This window comes from Mobula birostris, chromosome 2 (genome assembly GCF_030028105.1).
Source record: "Mobula birostris isolate sMobBir1 chromosome 2, sMobBir1.hap1, whole genome shotgun sequence".
NCBI lineage: Eukaryota > Metazoa > Chordata > Chondrichthyes > Myliobatiformes > Myliobatidae > Mobula > Mobula birostris.
Genome location: NC_092371.1, coordinates 36,721,709 through 36,742,260, shown reverse-complemented (window position 1 = coordinate 36,742,260; position 20,552 = coordinate 36,721,709). Strand labels below are relative to the sequence as shown.

General features: G+C 40.3%; 1 protein-coding gene across 1 annotated transcript in view; it reads left to right on the top strand.

Moving 5' to 3' along the window:
* The window catches only part of LOC140208223 (docking protein 5-like), a 520,777-nt gene that overhangs the window by 460,387 nt on the left and 39,838 nt on the right, over positions 1–20,552 (top strand). The window lies entirely within an intron of this gene.

Genomic DNA, 20,552 nt, shown 5'->3' with positions numbered 1-20,552 from the left:
GATAAATAAAACCTTCTCAGCATTTACAATTGGTCAAGTTACACTTAATTTAATCACATTTTCAGTTCTCAGCATCCTCCCCAGCTCCCTATCATCACTCCATCTGACCTGGGCTTATACATCCAAGTCACCCCACCTCTTTGGCGTAATCTTCCATTTACCCAATGTCAGATTCCAGCCTCTGTCTGCAGGCTGACTTGGTTCTTCCTGCCAGTGTCTTATATAGAGGAAGAGACTTTCTGTGCAGTAAGTATATAAAACACCTCAGACTTTAGGGCAATTAGCACCTCACAGAAAAATGACACAGCTCTAACCCCCACTCAGAATTGCTTTAATGAACCCTTTCGGGCATTTTCTGGAACCATCTAATGCTTTCATAAAACTTTTTTTTTAAAGTGTATGCATTTGTGGAATGCTTCAGTTCCAATAGGGCCAAAGCTATGTTCTTTCAGGCTATTGAAGCTTTCTGTTGCTGTCAGTGTTGCTCAGGACAAACCTGCTCAACTTGATGCCATTAGATGTGCTATGTGCTGTTCATCAGTGGACTCCACATGAAGTTTGATCGCTGGGGCACTGGCTTCCTGGTTACCTCCCACATCCTGCTGCCTCTCGGATGTCAGATCTGGCGTAGGAAAGGACATGTCATGGGGTTTGTTGATCTGAAGAAACAGGAAGGAAAATGTTCTGAAGTTATTTTATGTTTATTGCTTTGGTTTAAACTAACTTATGTTCATTATTTTATGTTTTAAATGCATTGATGCAGCAATTTTAAATGTTCTCAAATGTCTTCAAATAGCAGAAGCATTAAAAGCTGTTGAAATAAATGGTCTGTCAGCTTTGACAGATTGAGAACACAGCACATGCCAGAGCTGTCAGGTTGTTCTGGGAGTGTAGCTTCAGCTCTTTGCCACCCCCCAGGCCAACTTGCCACTGAGACCATAATGTATCATGCTCAATGTCACCCAGAACCAGGGAATGAGTGAGATCAGCCCGAGGCTTCTAACCCAACAGAGTCTGGACAGTTTAGGGCCAGTGACATCAAGTCTGAGAACTGGGCTATATCCATTGTGATTCATCTTGTTATAAATGATTTCTATTGCAATATGAGGAAATTATCAGAGAGAAAGACAAGATCTTTCTTTGATGTAATGGATATAATTAATATTCTGGAAATCCTTACATTTTGGAGCTATTTCTATTATTTGAATGCCAATATAATCTTTCCAAAGCAATACTTTGGACAAGTGGCTTGGTAAAATAGTGCTGTTGACCCTATTTGTTTTAGGTGCCTCTTAACTCTTTGCTTATTCAGTAGTTTCCAATCTTGAAACCCAATATGATTTCATGGTGTATTTATGTAACTCTATGATCACCATCAATTTTATTGACTTGATTTATTGTAAGTGTCATGAATAATAACTAAAATGTATCCAAACTAATCAATGTCATGGGCAGAGGTTAGGGGTAGACATTGTCTGCATTCTTTTTGCTGACCTGATGCTGACATGGAACTGAAAATATCCTTCTGCAGTCAAGTGCTGGGGATATTTTTAAGACATTGAGATTCAAAAGGAAACATTTTCCCTGACTAATCTTATGAAGTATCATTAATCTGTGCCTTACTTTCATAAAATAGATTTCTCACTAATCTAGTTGAAATCTCAGGGTCTCTTTACAGAGCATTAACTACAAGTAAATGGCATTAACTGTCTCCCACAAGAGTTTATCAGGATTATTTAAAAAGCATTTCAGAGTAATTTTACTCAGTGATGTTTCTCCCTTTCGGAAGGCACCATTCTCTCTTTCTTCCCTGTACTCCTTGACTTTCTAACCAGAAGACCACAATTTGTGCAGATTGGTGATAATATCTCCTCCTTCCTGGTGATCAATACTGGTGCACCTCAGGGGTGTGTGCTTAGCCCACTGTTTTACTCCCTCTATACCCATGACTGTGTGGCTAGGATTAGCTCAAGTACATTCTGTAAATTTTCTGATAATACAATCATTGCTGGCAGAATCTCAGATGGAGATCAGAGGGCATACAGGAGTGAGATACACCAACTAGCTGAGTGATGTCACAGCAACAACCTTGCGTTCAACGTCAGTAAAACAAAAATGCTGTTTGCAGGGTTCAGGAAGGGTAAGATGTGAGAACACAAACCAATCCTCAGAGAGAGATCAGAAGTGGAGAAAGTGAGTAATTTCAATGTCATGGGTGTCAAGATCACTGAGGAGCTGACCTGATCCCAACATATCAATGCAGCTGTAAAGAAAGTAAGACAGCAACATCTCATTAGGAGTTTGAAGAGATTTGGTTTGTTAAGTAAAGCACTCAAAAACTTCTGTAGATGTACTGTAGAGGGCATTCTGACAGGCCGCATCTCTGCCTGGTCCAGGGGTTGGGGGTGGAGGAGGGGTTACTGCACAGGACTGAAATAAGCTACAGGAAGTTGTAAAATTAGCCAGCTCCATCTTGGGTTCTAGTATCCATAGTATCCAAGACATCTTCGAGGAGCAGTGGCTCAGAAAGGTGGCATCCATTGTTATTAAGGACCCCCATCACCCAGGGCATGCCATCATCTCAGTGTTACCATCAGGAAGGAGGTACAGAAGCCCAGTGAGGAAGTACAAGCTCAGTGATTCAGGAACAGCTTCTCCACCTCTGCCATATGATTCCTAAATGGATATTGAACTTACCTTTTTTATTATATATATAATTTCTGTTTTTGTACTATTTTTCTTCTTCTCTCTCTCTCTCTCTCTCTCTCTCTATATATATATATATATATATATATACACACACAATACATATATATATATGTATGTGTGTGTTTTTATATATATATATATACTTTATTTAATTGATTGATTTCATGATTTATTCTATATTATCATGTATTACATTGAACTGCTGCTGCTGTTATCAAATTTCACAACACATGCGAGTGATAATAAACCTGATTTTGATTCTGATTCTGGTTCTTTGTGCTGCCCATTGTTATACAAAGATACAGTTCATATTTATGACTCCCCAAGTGACAGATCCCTGATCTTTTTGTTAGAGAAAAGATCAATTGTTGTGAAACTTTTTTAAGAGGAAAGGAAATATTGAATAGAGAGTAAGTATTGCAGCCAGCTCTCTGATGAAAGAGTGGAACTGGCTAAAATCAAATAATAGTGCGTGAGTTAATTGGGAGAGTCATGATTCTCAGAACAGATCAAGATAAAGAGAAATGGGAGGAATTAAGCACGCAAAACCGAGGAAATCTGCAGATGCTGGAATTTCAAGCAACACACATAAAAGTTGCTGGTGAACGCAGCAGGCCCGGCAGCATCTCTAGGAAGAGGTACAGTCAACGTTTCAGGCCAAGACCCTTCATCAGGACTAACTGAAAGAGGAATTAAGCACAATATCTTGAATGTTGGGCAGGAGATGAAACTTGTTACAGTAGGACCTATGCCTTTCTCAAACAGGCAAGGGAGAGATTGTGCAGTCTACCAGTGCAAAAAAGTGTAAGGCTGATGAGAAATGCAAAATGGGACCCAACGACAATGCCAGACTTTGAACAGCCTAACAGCAGCCTTGAGAATAAAAGCTTGAGCAACTGGAAAATGGTCCCAAAAATTAGTCTTTTTAAAATTTATGTTCTGAAGAATTAATTATGTTTCTTCAAACCCAAGAGTCTGTTCCCAGGGTTGCCTGCCTCCCTCAGACCAGGTGTTCATTGACTTAGCGTCCTACTAACCAATGACCTAGAGCTGGCTGCTCCCAGCTCACTGATCACATTGAATGAGCTAGCAGATATGTTGTTTAGTTCTTGAGTGAAATTCAAATTTTATAATCCCATATATTTTTGAAGATATTTAACATAAGGGATTCTGCAGATGCTGGGAATCCAGAGCAACAAAATAAAAGAACTTTGGTGTTTTCAAAAGGTGGAAAGAAACAGCATATTTTTTCTGTTACTTGAAATTATAACAACAATTTGCCTCTATCAAATTTAGAGCCAGTTATACACTATATGATTCTGTAAGACATCTTCATGGCTAAAAAAAAAACAAACAAAATAGATAAAACATTGTTGCCTGAAATTCAATACTAAATGTTGACAACACAATTCAATAATGGAAGTTGATATTTAGATATAAACAATTAAAACTAAGTATGATATCTTAATACTTCCCAACCCTATTTCCAAGTTCCTTCCTGAAGCATCCAATGTAACAATGCATTTCAGGCAACACACACAAAATGCTGGTGGAATGCAGCAGGCCAGGCAACATCTATAGGAAGAAGTACAGTCGACGTTTCAGGTCAAGACCCTTCGTCAGGACTCACAGAAAAATCCGTTAGCCCTGACGAGGGGTCTCAATCTGAAACGTCGACTGTACTTCTTCCTATAGGTGCTGCCTGGCCTGCTGCATTCCACCAGCATTTTGTGTCCATTGCTTGAATTTCCAGCATCTGCAGATTTCCTCGTGATTGTATTTCAGGGATGCCTTTATAACACAAGTGCATTAATTGGCCTGCTACAAGCTTACAAGTTTTTTTCAGGCCTGTTCCAGAGCTTCTAACATGATGGCAAAGGTTGGATGGATAACTGGTCCTACTTGTATCCCAGTGGGAAGTTATACCTACTTTACCGAGTAAGGCAAGTTGCTGTAGTTAATTGAACTCCAGAAGCAGACATCTGCATATTTCAAGGACTTCCAATTCCTCTATCAATCAATCTGTAAAGTTCTGAAAGGAAGCAACAGAGTTACAAAATACACGTGGGCTAAGATGTTAACTGTCCTGTGCTATCACCAGTGGGATTATCAGTTGATCTGCCACCTGCCTTCAGGAGTTTCGGCCCACTTATGATCAAGACTCCCTCGAGGTGGTGGGCCAGCAGTGTTAAAGCACCACCTCCCACTGGTGAGCTTAAAAACTTAGCATCTGCCTCTATCAGAGTTGTTGGTCACTTCCATCCAACAGATAGTCTGATCTTCAGGTGTCTATGCAACTTCTGAAGGGTTTGCAAGATATGTATACACTGTCTGACTATCTGCCCCTCTGGACATACTTGGTCCACACCCATGCTGATCCTTTCCCTGCTGCCTCAGCTACAGCCCTGCTGGTTGACTTGATCTCTCTTCTAGTGAAGCTAAAGTCACGTAGCCACTTCTGGAGAGTGAACGCGATAAACCCACGGCAGCCTACTTCGAATGGATAGCATGAGACCTTCCACCCTCTGTCTCTACACTCTGATATTAATTCTGCAAAAACTAACCCATAATAAAATGAAAAATCCTAACACATTAGAAAATTAATTAACATCTTTGGAGAAAGAAACAAAAAAGTTAGCGTTTCAGGTTGAGGTTCACAAGGATGATTCCAGGAATGAAGGAGTTAACATTTGAGGAGCATTTGGAACTTTGGGCCAGTACTCACTAGAAGAATGTGAGGGGATCTCATTGAAACTTACTGAATGTTGAAAGCATTAGATAGGCTGGATGTGGAGAGGATGTTTCCTATGGTGGGGGTATCGAGAACTAGAGAGCACAGCCTCAAAATTGAGGGGTGACCCTTTAGAACAGAGGTAAGGAGGATTTTTTAGCCAGAGAGTAGTAAATTTGTGGAAAGTTCTGCCACAGACTGCGGTGGAGGCGAAGTCCGTGCATATATTTAAGGCAGAAGTTGATTGTTTCCTGATCAGTCAGAGCATCAAAGGATATGGTGAGATGGCAGGTGTTTGGGGTTGAGTAGGATTAGCCATGATGGAATGGTGGAGCAGACTCGATGGGCTGAATGGACTAATTATGCTTGCATGTCTTATGGTCTCATGGTCTTATGAACCTTAGATCCTCAACAGTAGATCCTCAGCTTTTCTTCTTTACCTAAAGATGCCATCACGATCAGATTTTTTTGGAAGTGTCTGTGTTTTTTATTATTATTTTTTTCTAATATCTGCAGTGATTCCCCTTTGTAAACTTGCTTTGATGTGACCAACTCTGGGGCTTGCAGGGAGGTTATATGCAGCTTACTGAGGTAAACCAAAGTTCATCATTACGCAAACACGAGAAAATCTGCAGATGCTGGAATTTCAAGCAACACACATAAAAGTTGCTGGTGAACGCAGCAGGCCAGGCAGCATCTATAGGAAGAGGTACAGTCGACGTTTCAGACCGAGACCCTTCATCAGGACTAACTGAAAGAAGAGCTAGTAAGAGATTTGAAAGTGGGAGGGGGAGATCCGAAATGATAGGAGAAGACAGGAGGGGGAGGGATGGAGCCAAGAGCTGGACAATTGATTGGCAAAAGAGATATGACAGGATCATGGGACAGGAGGCCCAGGGAGAAAGAAAAGGGAGAGGGGGGGAAAAAGCCCAGAGGATTGGCATGGGGTATAGTGAGACGGACAGAGGGAGAAAAAGGAGAGAGAGAAAAAGAATGTGTGTATATAAATAAATAACATATGGGGTACGAGGGGGAGGTGGGGCATTAGCGGAAGTTGGAGAAGTCAATGTTCATACCATCAGGTTGGAGGCTACCCAGACGGAATATAAGGTGTTGTTCCTCCAACCTGAGTGTGGCTTCATCTTTACAGTACAGGAGGCCGTGGATAGACAAGTCAGAATGAGATTGGGACGTGGAATTAAAATGCCCCAGACAGTCCTTCCAGGTGAGGCAACACTTCACCTGTGAGTCGGCTGGGGTGATATACTGCGTCCGGTGATCCCGATGTGGCCTTCTATATATTGGCGAGACCCAACGCAGACTGGGAGATCATTTCACTGAACACCTACGCTCTGTCCGCCAGAGAAAGCAGGATCTCCCAGTGGTCACACATTTTAATTCCACGTCCCATTCCCATTCTGATATGTCTATCCACGGCCTCCTCTACTGTAAAGATGAAGCTTCTCCTATCATTTCAGATCTCCCCCTCCCCCTCCCTCTTTCAAATCTCTTACTAGCTCTTTTTTCAGTTAGTCCTCACGAAAGGTCTCAGCCTGAAACGTCGACTGTACCTCATCCTATAGACGTTGCCTGGCCTGCTGCGTTCACCAGCAACTTTTATGTGTGTTGCTCGAAGTTCATCATTTCTATTTTTTTTCAGTAACTGGCTGTTGAAACTTTTCCAGAGGATGCTTGTTGCTTTGAAGTCAAAATCTTCAGAGACATAAAAGAAGTGGAGGGTGTAGCAATTCCCAAATGAAATGTTGTTTTTAAATAATTAAGTGCTCAAAGTCATGTCAAGCTAACTTACTTTAATGTTACAACTGCCAGTTGAAGTTCCAGATACTACCCATCTCAGAAGGCCAGCCTTCACAGGTTTCCTGTGGAGAGTACACAGGAATGTTGACTTAAACTCTGGTTTTCTCACTTCAATAGCTTTTGGACCCTTGTAATGCAGTCAAGCAAACATGCAGGCCTAAACCCCCTTTCTGTCTGTCGCTTTCTTTTGATCTCTTCAATGAATCCTTGTTACACTTTGCATTCCACAAGTGTACTTCTGTATTTTTTTATTCCTTTAATCTGTGTTGGAGTCCTTCTAACCACTGCATGACATTTTGTCAGTAAATGTGTCTTCACTAAGAACCATCGTTCAGTTCAGTTCTGCTGACTCCGTAGTTCATTTCACACACAGCTACCATGACCATTCTTTCATTAGTAAAGAAAAACTGCACTTTTCATAGTAACTAGAGTTTTAATTATTAATATGAATACCATATTAAACAATACTAACACAATAAATCATACATGTTTATGTTTAAATGCTAAATACTGCTACATTATTACAAATTATCTGTAGTTAGCACTGTTACATCACAGCTCCAGGGAGCCATGTATGGTCCTAGCCAGGGGTCTAGGCTAGTGTGAAAGGATTTTGCAGATTATTTTAACAAGCAAGAAGGCTTTGTTCCAGAAACCTACTAAATCCCAAAAGTATACTGGTTGGTGAATTGCTCAGCATTGAAGATTTTCAAGGTATGGATACGTAGCAATAAAATCAAAGAGGAATCAAAGGTGAATGTTTCACATTAAGTCATTGGGTCATCAAAAATTAAGGAGAGAATGGAACAAATGAAACTATCTGTCAGGGTCCAGCAAGGGCTGATTGGGTCAAATGAAAGAAAACGTTACATGAAAAAGATGAATTTACTTGTTCATTAGGGTTTACTTGCATAATGAACAAGTACATTCAGCTTTCTCACGTAATGTTTTCTTTCAGAATCTTAATGCACATTTCAGCATCATAACTAATATAGCAAACTCTTGGAAAGATAATTTACATTAGCTCACAAATATTTTTTGTTTTACAAAAATCAAACTGTGTCTTAAAATACATTTAAATTATGTACAGTTTCTGAGAATGCAAAATAAAAAAAGTTTTTTTTCTATTTCAGTAATATTGAATACAAAAAATGGTGGATAGAAAACCATAAGACCATAACATATAGGGGCAGAATTAGGCCATTTGGCCCATCAAGTCTGCTCTGCATGTCATCATGGCTGATCCGATTTTCCTCTCAGCCGCTTCAATCTCCTGCCCTTATCCCTTCATGACCTGACCAATCAAGAATCTATCAACCTCTGCTTTAAATAAACATACAGGCTTCACCTCCACAGCTGCCTGTGGCAATGAATTCTGCAGATTAACCACTCTCTGGCTAAAGAAGTTCCTCCTCATTTCCATTCCTAAAGGACACCCCTCTATCGAGGCCCACGATAGGAAACATTCTCTCCACATGCACTCTGTCAAGGCAATTTACCATTCAGTAGTTTTCAATTAGGTCACCCCTTATTCTTCTGAATTCCAGTGAATACAGGCCCAGAGCCATTAAACATTCTTCATATAACAAGCCGTTCAAATCTGGAATCATTTTTGTGAACCTCCTTTGAACCCTCTCCAGTTTCAGCACATCCTTTCTAAGATAAGGGGCTCAAAACTACTCACAATACTCTGTGAGGCCTCACCAGTGCTGTATAAGGTTGCAACATTACATCCTTGCAACACCACATCATTTCTAGTCCTCTTGAAATGAATGCTAACATTGCATTTCCCTTCCTCACCACAGACTCAACCTGCAAATTAACCTTTAGGGAATCCTGCATAAGGACTCCCAAGTCACTTTGCACCTCAGCTTATTATATTTTCTTTCTATTTTGAAAATAATCAAACCTTTCGTTCCTTTGACTAAAGTACATGACCATAAACTTCCCAACACTGTATTCCATCTGCCACTTCTTTGCCCTAATCTCTTCTGTAGCCCTTCTCCTTCCTCAAAACTACCTACCCCTCCATCTATCTTCGTATTATCTGCAAACGTAACAACAGAATCCTCAATTCCATCATCCAAGTCATTGACATATAACATAAAAAGAAGCAGTCCAAACTCAGACCTCATGGAACACCACTAGTCAAAGGCTGCCAACCAGAAAATACTCCCTTTATTCCCACTCTTTGTCTCTTGACAGTCATCAGCTGCTTTATCTGTGCTAGAATCTTCCCTGTATTACATGGGCTCATAGTTTGTTAAGCAGCCTCATGTGTGGCACCTTGTCAAAGGCCTTCTGAAAATCTAAATACACAACATTAATGGATTCTCCTTTGTCTATCCTGTTTGTTATTTTTTCAGAGACTTCCAACAGATTTGTCAGGCAAAATTTTCTTGAGGAATCCATGCCTACTAAGGCCTATTTTATCATGTGCCTCCAAATATTCTGAAACCACATCCTTAACAATCGACTTCAACATCTTCCCAACCACTGAGGTCAGACTCACTTGGCTATTGTTTCCTTTCTTCTGCCTTTCTCCCTTCTCAAAGATTGGAAAGGCACTTGCAATTCTTGAAGAGTGTAGTGACATTTACAATATCACAGTTCCATTTCAAATTGATAATTGCAAATGTATGAAAGAGAGTTCCTTGAAAAGAAATGAATCTTGTTTCAAAGAAAGAGCTGAATATCAGTGCATAAATACAATTTGGAGATGAAAATATAAAATGAAAACAAATGGTGTTTTTATTTAAATAAAAGGAAATAATGCCTCCTCAAATGTATGTACTTTGAAATGCAGCTCAGATCAAAATCATGATCATTATTGAATTACTGGAAAACCTTTCAAAGTTAATCTAAGGAAACAATAAAGTTACAAAAATGGGCGCTATAATGATGTAACAGTTAGCACAATGCCATTACAGCACAGAGTGTTGCAGTTCAGCGTTTAACTCCAGAAGTCTGGCTGTCCTCCCCATGGAATGCATGGGTTTCCTCTGGGTCTTCTGGTTTCCTCCCACATTCCAAAGATTGGTTAATGTAAATTGTCCTGTGATCAAGGATTGCTGGGTGTTATGGCTCAAAGAGTTGGAAGAGCCTATTTCACACAGTATCTCTAATTAATTAATTAATTAATTAATTAATTAAAAACAGACTTTCTGGCTTTGGAGATTGAATAAGTGCCTAGATTTCTGCAATTAAATGTGAAAATTGTCATTGGCCTTCTGTCATTTGGTAAAGATCTGAATATAACCTCAGGGTTTATCAAACTCTAGAATCTATGCCTTCATGAAAGTGACTAAATATATCAGAACGTGGGGATGTGTTTAAATTAAAAGTTATTGATTGCAAAACAGAAGTGAATTAGGCTCTCTGGACCAGTCTGCCAAAATATTCTGCGCTCTTGTTGTAATTACACACCCAACCCACCCTGTACAGATTAAGTCACCAATGCGCTTCGGAGAATCTTTTATTTTGCAACCAGCTCTCCTCATCAGCTGTTGAACATGCCAGAAATTTTACAAGCATTGGTACGGAAGTTGTATCCAGCGTTCGATCCCCTGCAATTACCATTAACTTCTGAAGAAAATGATTGTAGGCAATCGTCCAAGAGGGAGCTTGCAAGAGAGTTTTAAGAGAAGAGCTTGCATTGTGAAACAGGTTATTTTTTGCAATAGGAGGATGTAGTTAAAACAAGATAAAACAGAATCTGACAATTGGATAATCAGTTACCTGATTCAGTTGAAGCTTTTAAAGCTGAGAAATGCTAATAGAGCTTTGAAGCTTCTAACTTATTTCATGAATTGATTGACTTTTTAAGTTATTGAATGCCTTAAATGTTTAAGATTTTGCCATATTTAAAGAAGCCCAAAATTCTTAAGGCTAAAATAACCCTGAAACTTATTATTGTTTTTGTGTTTAATATTTGAGTAATATTGTAAATATATTCTTTGATTAAGCATTCTTTGCTTAAATAATTTATTACAGGTTATATATAATAGTTCTTAAATGGCAAGTGTCATCATGTGGCTACATCATGCAGTATGTGTGTGCCTTGCTAAAAGTAAAATAATGAAATTAATGTACATGAGTTAACCTGGCTTTGTGTTTTTAGTTTAATTAGTTTTTTCAGAGTTACAAAACAGTGGCAATGGGGAAGTTTAAAATGAACCTAAGACGATTACCTAACAGTTGAAGTGCAGTAGGACATTTGATATTAAAACACTACGAGTCATTCAAGTTTTAAAAAAAGGCAGAAAGCAGATGAATGTTACACGTTCAAAAATGTCTAGGGTGTGGTTATATGTCTTGGTTTACTGTTGAGAAGGGATTGCTTACTGTTTGGTTAGAAAAGGAGAGTGTTTTTTTTCTACTAGAGAAAAATGCAAACTGAATTGGTAAAAATAGTTTCCTATAATGTTAATGGGGTTTTGAATCCAATTAAAAGAAATAAGATTATGTCTAAATTGAAAAAAGAGAGGGCACAAATAGCTTTCCTCCAGGAAACACATATGAGCCAATGTGAACATGGAAAATTAAAAAGAATGGGCTTTAAAAAAAAGAATTTACGAGTTCATGAACAATGAGCACTGGGTGATAATAATCATAAATAAAACAAAAGCAGGAATGGCTGGCTACATCGGAAAGATAGATACGTTCAATTACACAACAGATCACCATCTCATGTATACTGAGTGAAATCAAAAGTATTTTAAAGCAAATGGAATCGCCAATAAGAAACAAGTACCAGTTTTGCTGAGTGCATTAGATGGGAAGACACACTGTTTGCTTAAAAGTTTGACTGCTTCAACAAAGCCAATCAAAATTAGCTTTGCTGATATTGTGAAAGTAATGTAACAGTTAGACTCCAAAACATTATAGATTGAAAAACACTTTGGGTTTCTTAAACAGAATGAAAAGGAAGGGGAGTCCATTTGAACTGATGTGGCTGAATTGAGGAAATTGAGCATTTTCAGTTCAGTGTTAGGCTTAATGATAGACTTCAAAATTGTTTAGCTTGCAGAATATTACAAAAAAAAATTCAAAACAGCTCTTAACTGAAGCACAACTTACATTTTAAAAAGCAGTTGAATTAGCCTTGTGAATGGAAACATAGAGATGCAATTGAGTTGCAGTCAGGAATGAAAGTGAGCGTGAACAAAATTGCAATGTCTAAACAGAAAGTGGACTGGATGGACAAATTGTATTACCAGTGTGTCAGGGTTCACATGCACTAGACCAATGCTGATTTAAAGACAAAACAATGCAGAAAATGTAACAAAGTAGATGCAGATAAAGAGCATATCATACCGACAAAAATAAATGGACTGCAAAGGGAAGAGAAAAAGATAAAAGGTCAAGTTGCAGTTTCAAAAAGAACATTAATCTGCATGCTGTTTTTGAAAAATCTTGAAATGATGAGAGTGACACTGGACTGAGTAGCCTTGAGATTAAAAGTGTGAAAACTAACAATAAACAAGCCATATGGCTTACATCAGGAGTGATCAGCAGATTGATTAAAATGGAATTGGACACTGGCTCAGCTGTTTCAGTCATTCCACAAGATGAGTCTGAATGGAAATTTAAAGATACTGAAGTGAGGCCTGCAGATATCCAATTAAGAACTTATACTGAGAAAAGATAACTCCTGTGGGAATAATATTTGTAACAGTGATATACAACAACCAATAAACCACATTGGGCTTGTATATGTGGTAAAAACAGGAGGTCCAGCATTGTGAGGCCATGACTGGTGGATCCATCCACCATTTGCATGCCACAACCCTTGCAATGGAGTCAACTGAAAGTGAATTAAGAAAGGTACTGGATGAGGCCACAGCAGTGTTCAAGGATACTTTTACAAAACTCAAACATAACAAGGGTAAAATAGTGTTAAATTAAAATGTCACACGCAAGTTTTACAAAGCTCTCCTGGTTCCTTATGCCATCCATAATAAAATAGCCAGTGACCTAGATCACATGGAGGCAGAAGGAATTATTTCAGGGTTGAGTGGAGCCCTGGGCATTGCCAGTGCTCCCAGCAGCCAAGAAGAATGGTCAGAACAAGCGGTGATTTTTAAGATAATCATCAACCCTGCACTGAAATTGGATCAATGTTCACTGCCCAGGATAGAGTATATTATTGTAAACGTTTCTGGAGGGAAGCACTTCGGCAAAGCAGTTTTAGCTGAAGCCTAGTGTTAAAAAAGATAAGAAGATTATAGGCTCCGAGCACAATGAGGCAAGTGTGAATTCCTTAAATCAAGCATCCGTTACTGTGGTCACACTTTTGATGCACAAGAATTACACAAGTGTGCTGAGAAAATTTAATCATATGGATTTAAACGCAAACAAGAGGAATTCTGCAGATGCTGGAAATTCAAGCAACACACATCAAAGTTGCTGGTGAACGCAGCAGGCCAGGCAGCATCTCTAGGAAGAGGTACGGTCGACGTTTCAGGCCGAGACCCTTCGTCAGGACTAACTGAAGGAGGAGTGAGTAAGGGATTTGAAAGTTGGAGGGGGAGGGGGAGATCCAAAATGATAGGAGAAGACAGGAGGGGGAGGGATGGAGCCAAGAGCTGGACAGGTGATAGGCAAAAGGGATAAGAGAGGATCATGGGACAGGAGGTCCGGGAAGAAAGACGGGGGGGGGACCCAGAGGATGGGCAAGGGGTATACTCAGAGGGACAAAGGAGAGTGAGAGAAAGAATGTGTGCATAAAAATAAGTAACAGATGGGGTACGAGGGGGAGATGGGGCATTAGCGGAAGTTAGAGAAGTCAATGTTCATGCCATCATATTGGAGGCTACCCAGATGGAATATAAGGTGTTGTTCCTCCAACCTGAGTGTGGCTTCATCTTTACAGTAGAGGAGGCTGTGGATAGACATGTCAGAATGGGAATGGGATGTGGAATTAAAATGTGTGGCCACTGGGATATCCTGCTTTCTCTGGTGGACAGAGCGTAGATGTTCAGCAAAGCGGTCTCCCAGTCTGCGTCGGGTCTCGCCAATATATAAAAGGCCACATCGGGAGCACCGGACGCAGTATATCACCCCAGCCGTCTCACAGGTGAAGTGTCGCCTCACCTGGAAGAACTGTTTGGGACCCTGAATGGTGATAAGGGAGGAAGTATAAGGACATGTGTAGCACTTGTTCCGCTTACACGGATAAGTGCCAGGAGGGAGATCAGTGGTGAGGGATGGGGGGGACGAATGGATAAGGGAGTTGCGTAGGGAGCAATCCCTGTGGAATGCAGGGGGGGGGGAGGGAAAGATGTGCTTAGTGGTCGGATCCCGTTGGATGTGGCGGAAGTAACGGAGAATAATATGTTGGACCCGGAGGCTGGTGGGGTGGTGGGTGAGGACCAGGGGAGCCCTATTCCTAGTGAGGTGGCGGGAGGATGGAGTGAGAGCAGATGTACGTGAAATGGGGGAGATGCGTTTAAGAGCAGAGTTGATAGTGGAGGAAGGGAAGCCCCTTTCTTTAAAAAAGGAAGACATCTCCCTCGTCCTAGAATGAAAAGCCTCAGCCTGAGAGCAGATGGATTGTCTTGTTTACCCTCGAAAAGGGAAATACCTAAAAAATTTACAAAAGAGGACAGTCCTCTTGAATTATTCTCACTAATGCAAATCAACAGTCACCCTATTACAGCAGAAATGATCCAAAGGGAAACCAGAAAGGACCTCATGCTATTTCAGGTCAACATGGCTATACAAAATGGCTGGAAGGAGCAACAGAAACTCTCATTTCCCCATTCTTACCAGTGCCTTGATGGACTTGCCCTTGATGGAGATTGCCTTATATTGGTATTGAGAGTTGTTCTACCATCCAAGCTGGGAGCTAAAGTGTTGGCAGAGCTGCTGTACATGCCAGTCATCTAGTAATAGTCAAAATGAAAGCATTGGCTTGAAGCTTTGTCTGGTGGCTTGAGTTAGATCAGCTAGCTTGCCATGTCCTCAAACAGGATGCCAAATTGTCCAGAAGAAATGTTTTTAGATATGTCAGAACCATTTCTTGCAGTTTCAGAGTCAATTCCTACAACCACCATGGAGAAGGTCCCAGAACCTGAGATTATTTCACAGCCACAACATTCCCCATGCCAAGCAGAATAACCTCCTTGTCAGAAAAGGCATTATCCTACAAGAGTAAGAAATCCTCCAAACGATTAAATCTTTAGACCTGAATGGTACCATTTTGAATTTACTATGCTGTGGATGTCTATAGAGTAGTTGTATTATATAGTATGCTGTATATAGTCTATGTATGTATATAAGTTGACTTGCTGTCTGTTCCTCTGCTGGCATTTAGGGCAGCAATGAAGGTCCTCCATCTCTGGTGGTGTTCAGGGATTCCTTCATCATGTCAGTAGCTTCCTCTCAATTTTTACTACAGTCAGTCATGCAAGTCCGGGTGGAGACTCAGGAATACCATTGCTCTCAGATGTTGAAGGATTTTTCATTGCTGTTTCCATAACAATTTTGTCTTACCAGTTAGGGTTGTTACCCCCGAGATCCGGTGGACCACTCTTAGTCTGTCCTCTACCCTTTGACCTGTTTAGCAAGGGTGACTCCAGTAAAGCATAAAGCCCTAACTTCAACTTTCTGGGTCAATGATGCATACAAGAATCCAAACCATCATGAGGTTGTGGTCCTCTTGGACGTATATGAGTTGAGATGCATTCTATATGGAGCTGGAGTTTATGGCTAAGCAAGGAGGAGTGTTATATATTTAATACTGTAAATATATTGTTTGATTAAGTATTTGTGTTTGTTTAAATATTTAATTGTGATATTAGTACATGAATGGCATATATCATATGGCATATGCCGCCAGGTCATATGCACATGCCTTGCTAACAGTAAAAACAAAGAAAAAAAAAACAAAACATCACTCAGTATTGTGAGCAGCTTTGGGCCCCTTAACTTAGAAAGGATGGACTGAAACTGAGATGGTTCGAAGGAGATTCACAAAAATGATTCCAGTTTTGAATGGCTTGTCATACGAAGAGTGTATGATGGCTCTGTTCCTTGAATTCACTAGAATTCTGAAGAATTAGGGCTTCATTGAAAACTATCCAATGGTGAAAGGGCTTGATAGAGTGGATGTGGAGAGGATGTTTCCTATGGTGGGAAAGGCTGAGACTAGTCATAGTCATAGTCATACTTTACTGATCGGGCTCAGCCTCAGAATAGAGGGGTATTCTTTCAGATTGGAGATGAGGAGGAATTTCTTCAGCCAGAGGGAAATTCTGTGAAATTCTTTGCTACATGCAGCTGTGGAGGGCAAGTCTTTATGTATATTTAAGGCAGAGGTTGATAGATTATTGATTGGTCAGAGCATCAAGGGATTTGGGGAAAAGACAAGAGATTGGGACTGAGAGAAAAACTGGATGATGAAGTGGCAGAGCAGACTCGATGGACCAATGGCCTTATGATCTAACACACACAAGTTATCCCAGCTGTGAGTTTTTTCTTTTAATTATTTTTATGTTTTGGCATTACAAAACATAACCGTTATAAATTGTGAAATATACCCTATGGAAACCACCAAACTTTCCAGAAGAATTGTTATTAATTAGAAATATCAAGCAAATTATTTATTCCCTCACATAAGGAATTCTGCAGATGCTGGAAATTCAAGCAACACACATCAAAGTTGCTGGTGAATGCAGCAGGCCAGGCAGCATCTCTAGAAAGAGGTACAGTCGAAGTTTCGGGTCTCGGCCTGAAACGTCGGCTGTACCTCTTCCTAGAGATGCTGCCTGGCCTGCTGCATTCACCAGCAACTTTGATGTGTGTTGCTTATATTTATTCCCTTATCATTTTATCAGTTTGTAAAGCAATTAAATTGCATTCATGTGACTATTCCCCTCAATCCAAGCTGAAGGGAAAAAAAAAGTGTCTCAACTCTGCTCACCTGAAGCAGTATTCTTAGAATATGGACTATTGCAGCACAGAAACAGTCCCATCACCCATCTAATCCCTTTTTTCCAGTCCTGATGAAGGGTCTCAGTTTGAAACATCAACTGTTTACTCTTTTCCATAGACAGTGAGGAAGAATAGGCAGCTGATAGGGCAAAATTACTGTTTGTGAAATGGGTTGAAGTATGTCTTTTTATAGGCATCTGTTAGTCTCGTAAGACCATGGATTTGCTCCTTGGAAGGTTTCCAGGGCACAAGCCAGGGCAAGGTTGCATGGAAGACCAGCAGTTGCCTATGCTGCAAGTCTCCCTTCTCCACCCCACCGATGTTGTCCAAGGGAATGGCACTAGGGCCATTACAGCTTGGCACCGGTGTTGTCAAAGAGCAATGTGTGGTTAAGTGCCTTGCTCAAGGACACAACATGCTGCCTCATCTGAGGCTTGAACTAGCGACCTTCAGATCACTAGACCGATGCCTTAACCTCTTGGCCATGCGCCAACAAGTATATCTATTTTAATGCAACAAATATTAGTATTAAGGGCAGTGAACTTAGAGCATGGGTCAATTCATGGAACTGTGATATTGTGGCCATTTTGCTGAGTGTTCTGGAGTTTAAATGTTTCAAAAGGAACAATGAAGAAGAAGGAGGTAAAAATGGTGACAAGTGGCATTGTGCCACAGTAGCACAGCAGTTAGAATGATGCTATTACAGTTGGTGTTTGGATTTCAATTCAGGCATTCTCTGTAAGAAAGTTTCTATGTTCTTCTGTGTATGCGTGGGTTTCCTCCAGGTGCTGTGGTTTCCTCTGACCATCCAAATATGTACCGGTTTGTAGGTTATTTGGTTAATGTAAATTGTCCTGCGATTGGATAAGGATTAAATCCGTGAGTTGCAGGGTTGTGCAGCTCAGCGAGCTGGAGGGACTGGTTCCGGGCTCTAGCCCTAAATAAAAAAAATTTAAAAAAAAAATCAGAAATAATTTCATAGCTGCAGAAATGGGAGATGTCATGGAAGGATTGTCTACTGAATCAGTGTGGGTTGAAGTTAACAGAGAAACTGAGGATAAGATTGGGAGATAAATTATGGAAAGATGTGAAAATAACAGGGTTGTTACCATGGGTGACTTCAACGTACCTAATATTAATTGACATGTTCTTAGTGCAAAAGATTTAGTTGGGGTGCATTTTGTTAGATCTGTCCAGGGTAAATTCCTGACACAATATGTCAACAGGTCAACAAGAGGAGAGGCCATATTCGATCTGGTGCTAAGCAGTGAACCGGGTCAGGTGTCAGATCACTGGGTGGGTGTGTCCACAATTCCCTGACCTTTATGATAGACTTAGAGAAAGGAGCAGATGGTATGGGAAAGTATTTAGTTGGAAAAAGTGAATTATGATGCTGTGAAGCAGGAACTTTGGAATATAAATTGTGAACAGGGAAATGCACAGTGGAAATGTGAAAGTTGTTTAGGGAGCACTTGCATGGTGTTCTGGATAGCTTTGTCCCATTGAGGTAGGGAAAGTATGTTCAGGTGAAGAAACCATGACTGACAATTGATGTGGGATATCTTGTTTGGCGAAAGAAGGGACATTACTTAAGGTTTAGGAAGCAAGAATCAGACAGGTAGTTACAAAGTAGTCAGGAGGAGCTGAAGAATGGATTGAGGAGAGTTAGGTGGGGGCATGAGAAAACCTCAGCTACTAGGATTAAGGAAAACCCAAAGGTATTTTACACATATGCAAAGAACCCTAGGATGACTAGAATGAGGTAGGACCAGTCAGGGATAGAAGAAGAAATACGTGCCTGCAGTCAAAGGGAAAATTCTTAATGAATGTTTTGCTTCCATATTCACCAGGAAGAGAGACACTAATGTTTGTGAGATCAGCGTAAAGCAGGCTGATATGCTAGAACACGTTGACATTAAGAAAGATGGTGCACAGGATATTTTGTAAAAACATTAGGATAGATAACTCACCAGGGCCAGAAGGAATATATGCCAGATTACTATGGGAAACAAGGGAAGAGATTGCTGCATCTTTAGCAATGATCTTTGCTTCTTCATTGGCCACAGCAGTAGTACCAGATGGTTAGAGGGTGGCAAAAATTATTCCTTTGTTCAAGAAAGGGAACAAGAATAACCATGGAAAATATAGATCACCAAGTCTTACTTCAGTGGTGGGCAAATCTTTGGAGAAGATTCTAAGAGATAGGGTGTACTAGCATTTGGAGAAGCATAGCCTCATTAGGGATAGTCGGCATGGCTGTGTGAGGAGCAGGTTATGCCTCACCAGCCAGATTGAATTCTTTGATGTGAAAAGCCACATTGAATGTAAAGCAGTGTATGTGATATATATGGAGAGTACTAAAGCATTTGATAAGGTTCCCTCCAATAGGCTCATTCAGAAATTCATGAGGCATGAGCAACATGGAATCGGAAATGGATTGCCAATAAAAGACAGATGGTGGTTATACCTGTGAAGTATTTTGCCTGGAGGTCATGAACAGTGATATTGTATAGGGATCTGCTCAAGGAGCTCTACTTTTAGTGATTCTTATAAATAAGATGGATAAGGAAGTGAAAGCATGGGTTAGTACATTTGCTAATGACATTAAAGTTGGTGGAGTTGAGGATAGTGTAGAAAGCTGTGATATGATACAATGGGTTATTGACAGGATGCAGAGCTGGGCTGAATAGTGGCAAATGGAGTTCGCTTAGAGAAGTGGTGCACTTTGGAAAGTCAAATTTGAATATAGGATTGATGACAGGATTCTTAGCAGCGTGGAGGAGCAGAGGGATATGAGGGTCCATGCCCAGAGATCCTTCAAAGTTGCTGCACAAGGTGATTAAAAACGCATATAGTGAATTGGCCTTCAGTAGTTGGGGGATTAGCTATGAACTATGGTTACAGCTCCAAAAAACCCTATTCAATGCCAATCTCTTATGGTCCACTTTCCTCTCCCATCAGATATCTTCTTCTCCAGCTTTTTACCAATTCCACCTGTCAAATCCCTCCATGAGCTCCTCTCTCACTCACTTACCTTTCACCCCACCTGGTTTCATCTAACAGCTTCTAGCTTGTACTCTCTCCCCTCTCCTCACCTCCTTATCATAGATTCTTCCCATTGTGTATTTAATATTTCAGTAATATTCAAGTAATAATGTCAATATTGTTTACTTAAACATTATTTGTTTGTTTACATAGTTCTATCTAAAAGTGTGTGAATTGTATTTGTCAGTACACGACATCCTATGCGAGGACCTCACTTAAGGTAAAAATGAGTTATCACGGCTCTACCTTTTTCTTTTAATTAGTTTTATGTTTTGGAATTATTAAACATAAACATAACAGAGGTGATGGGTAA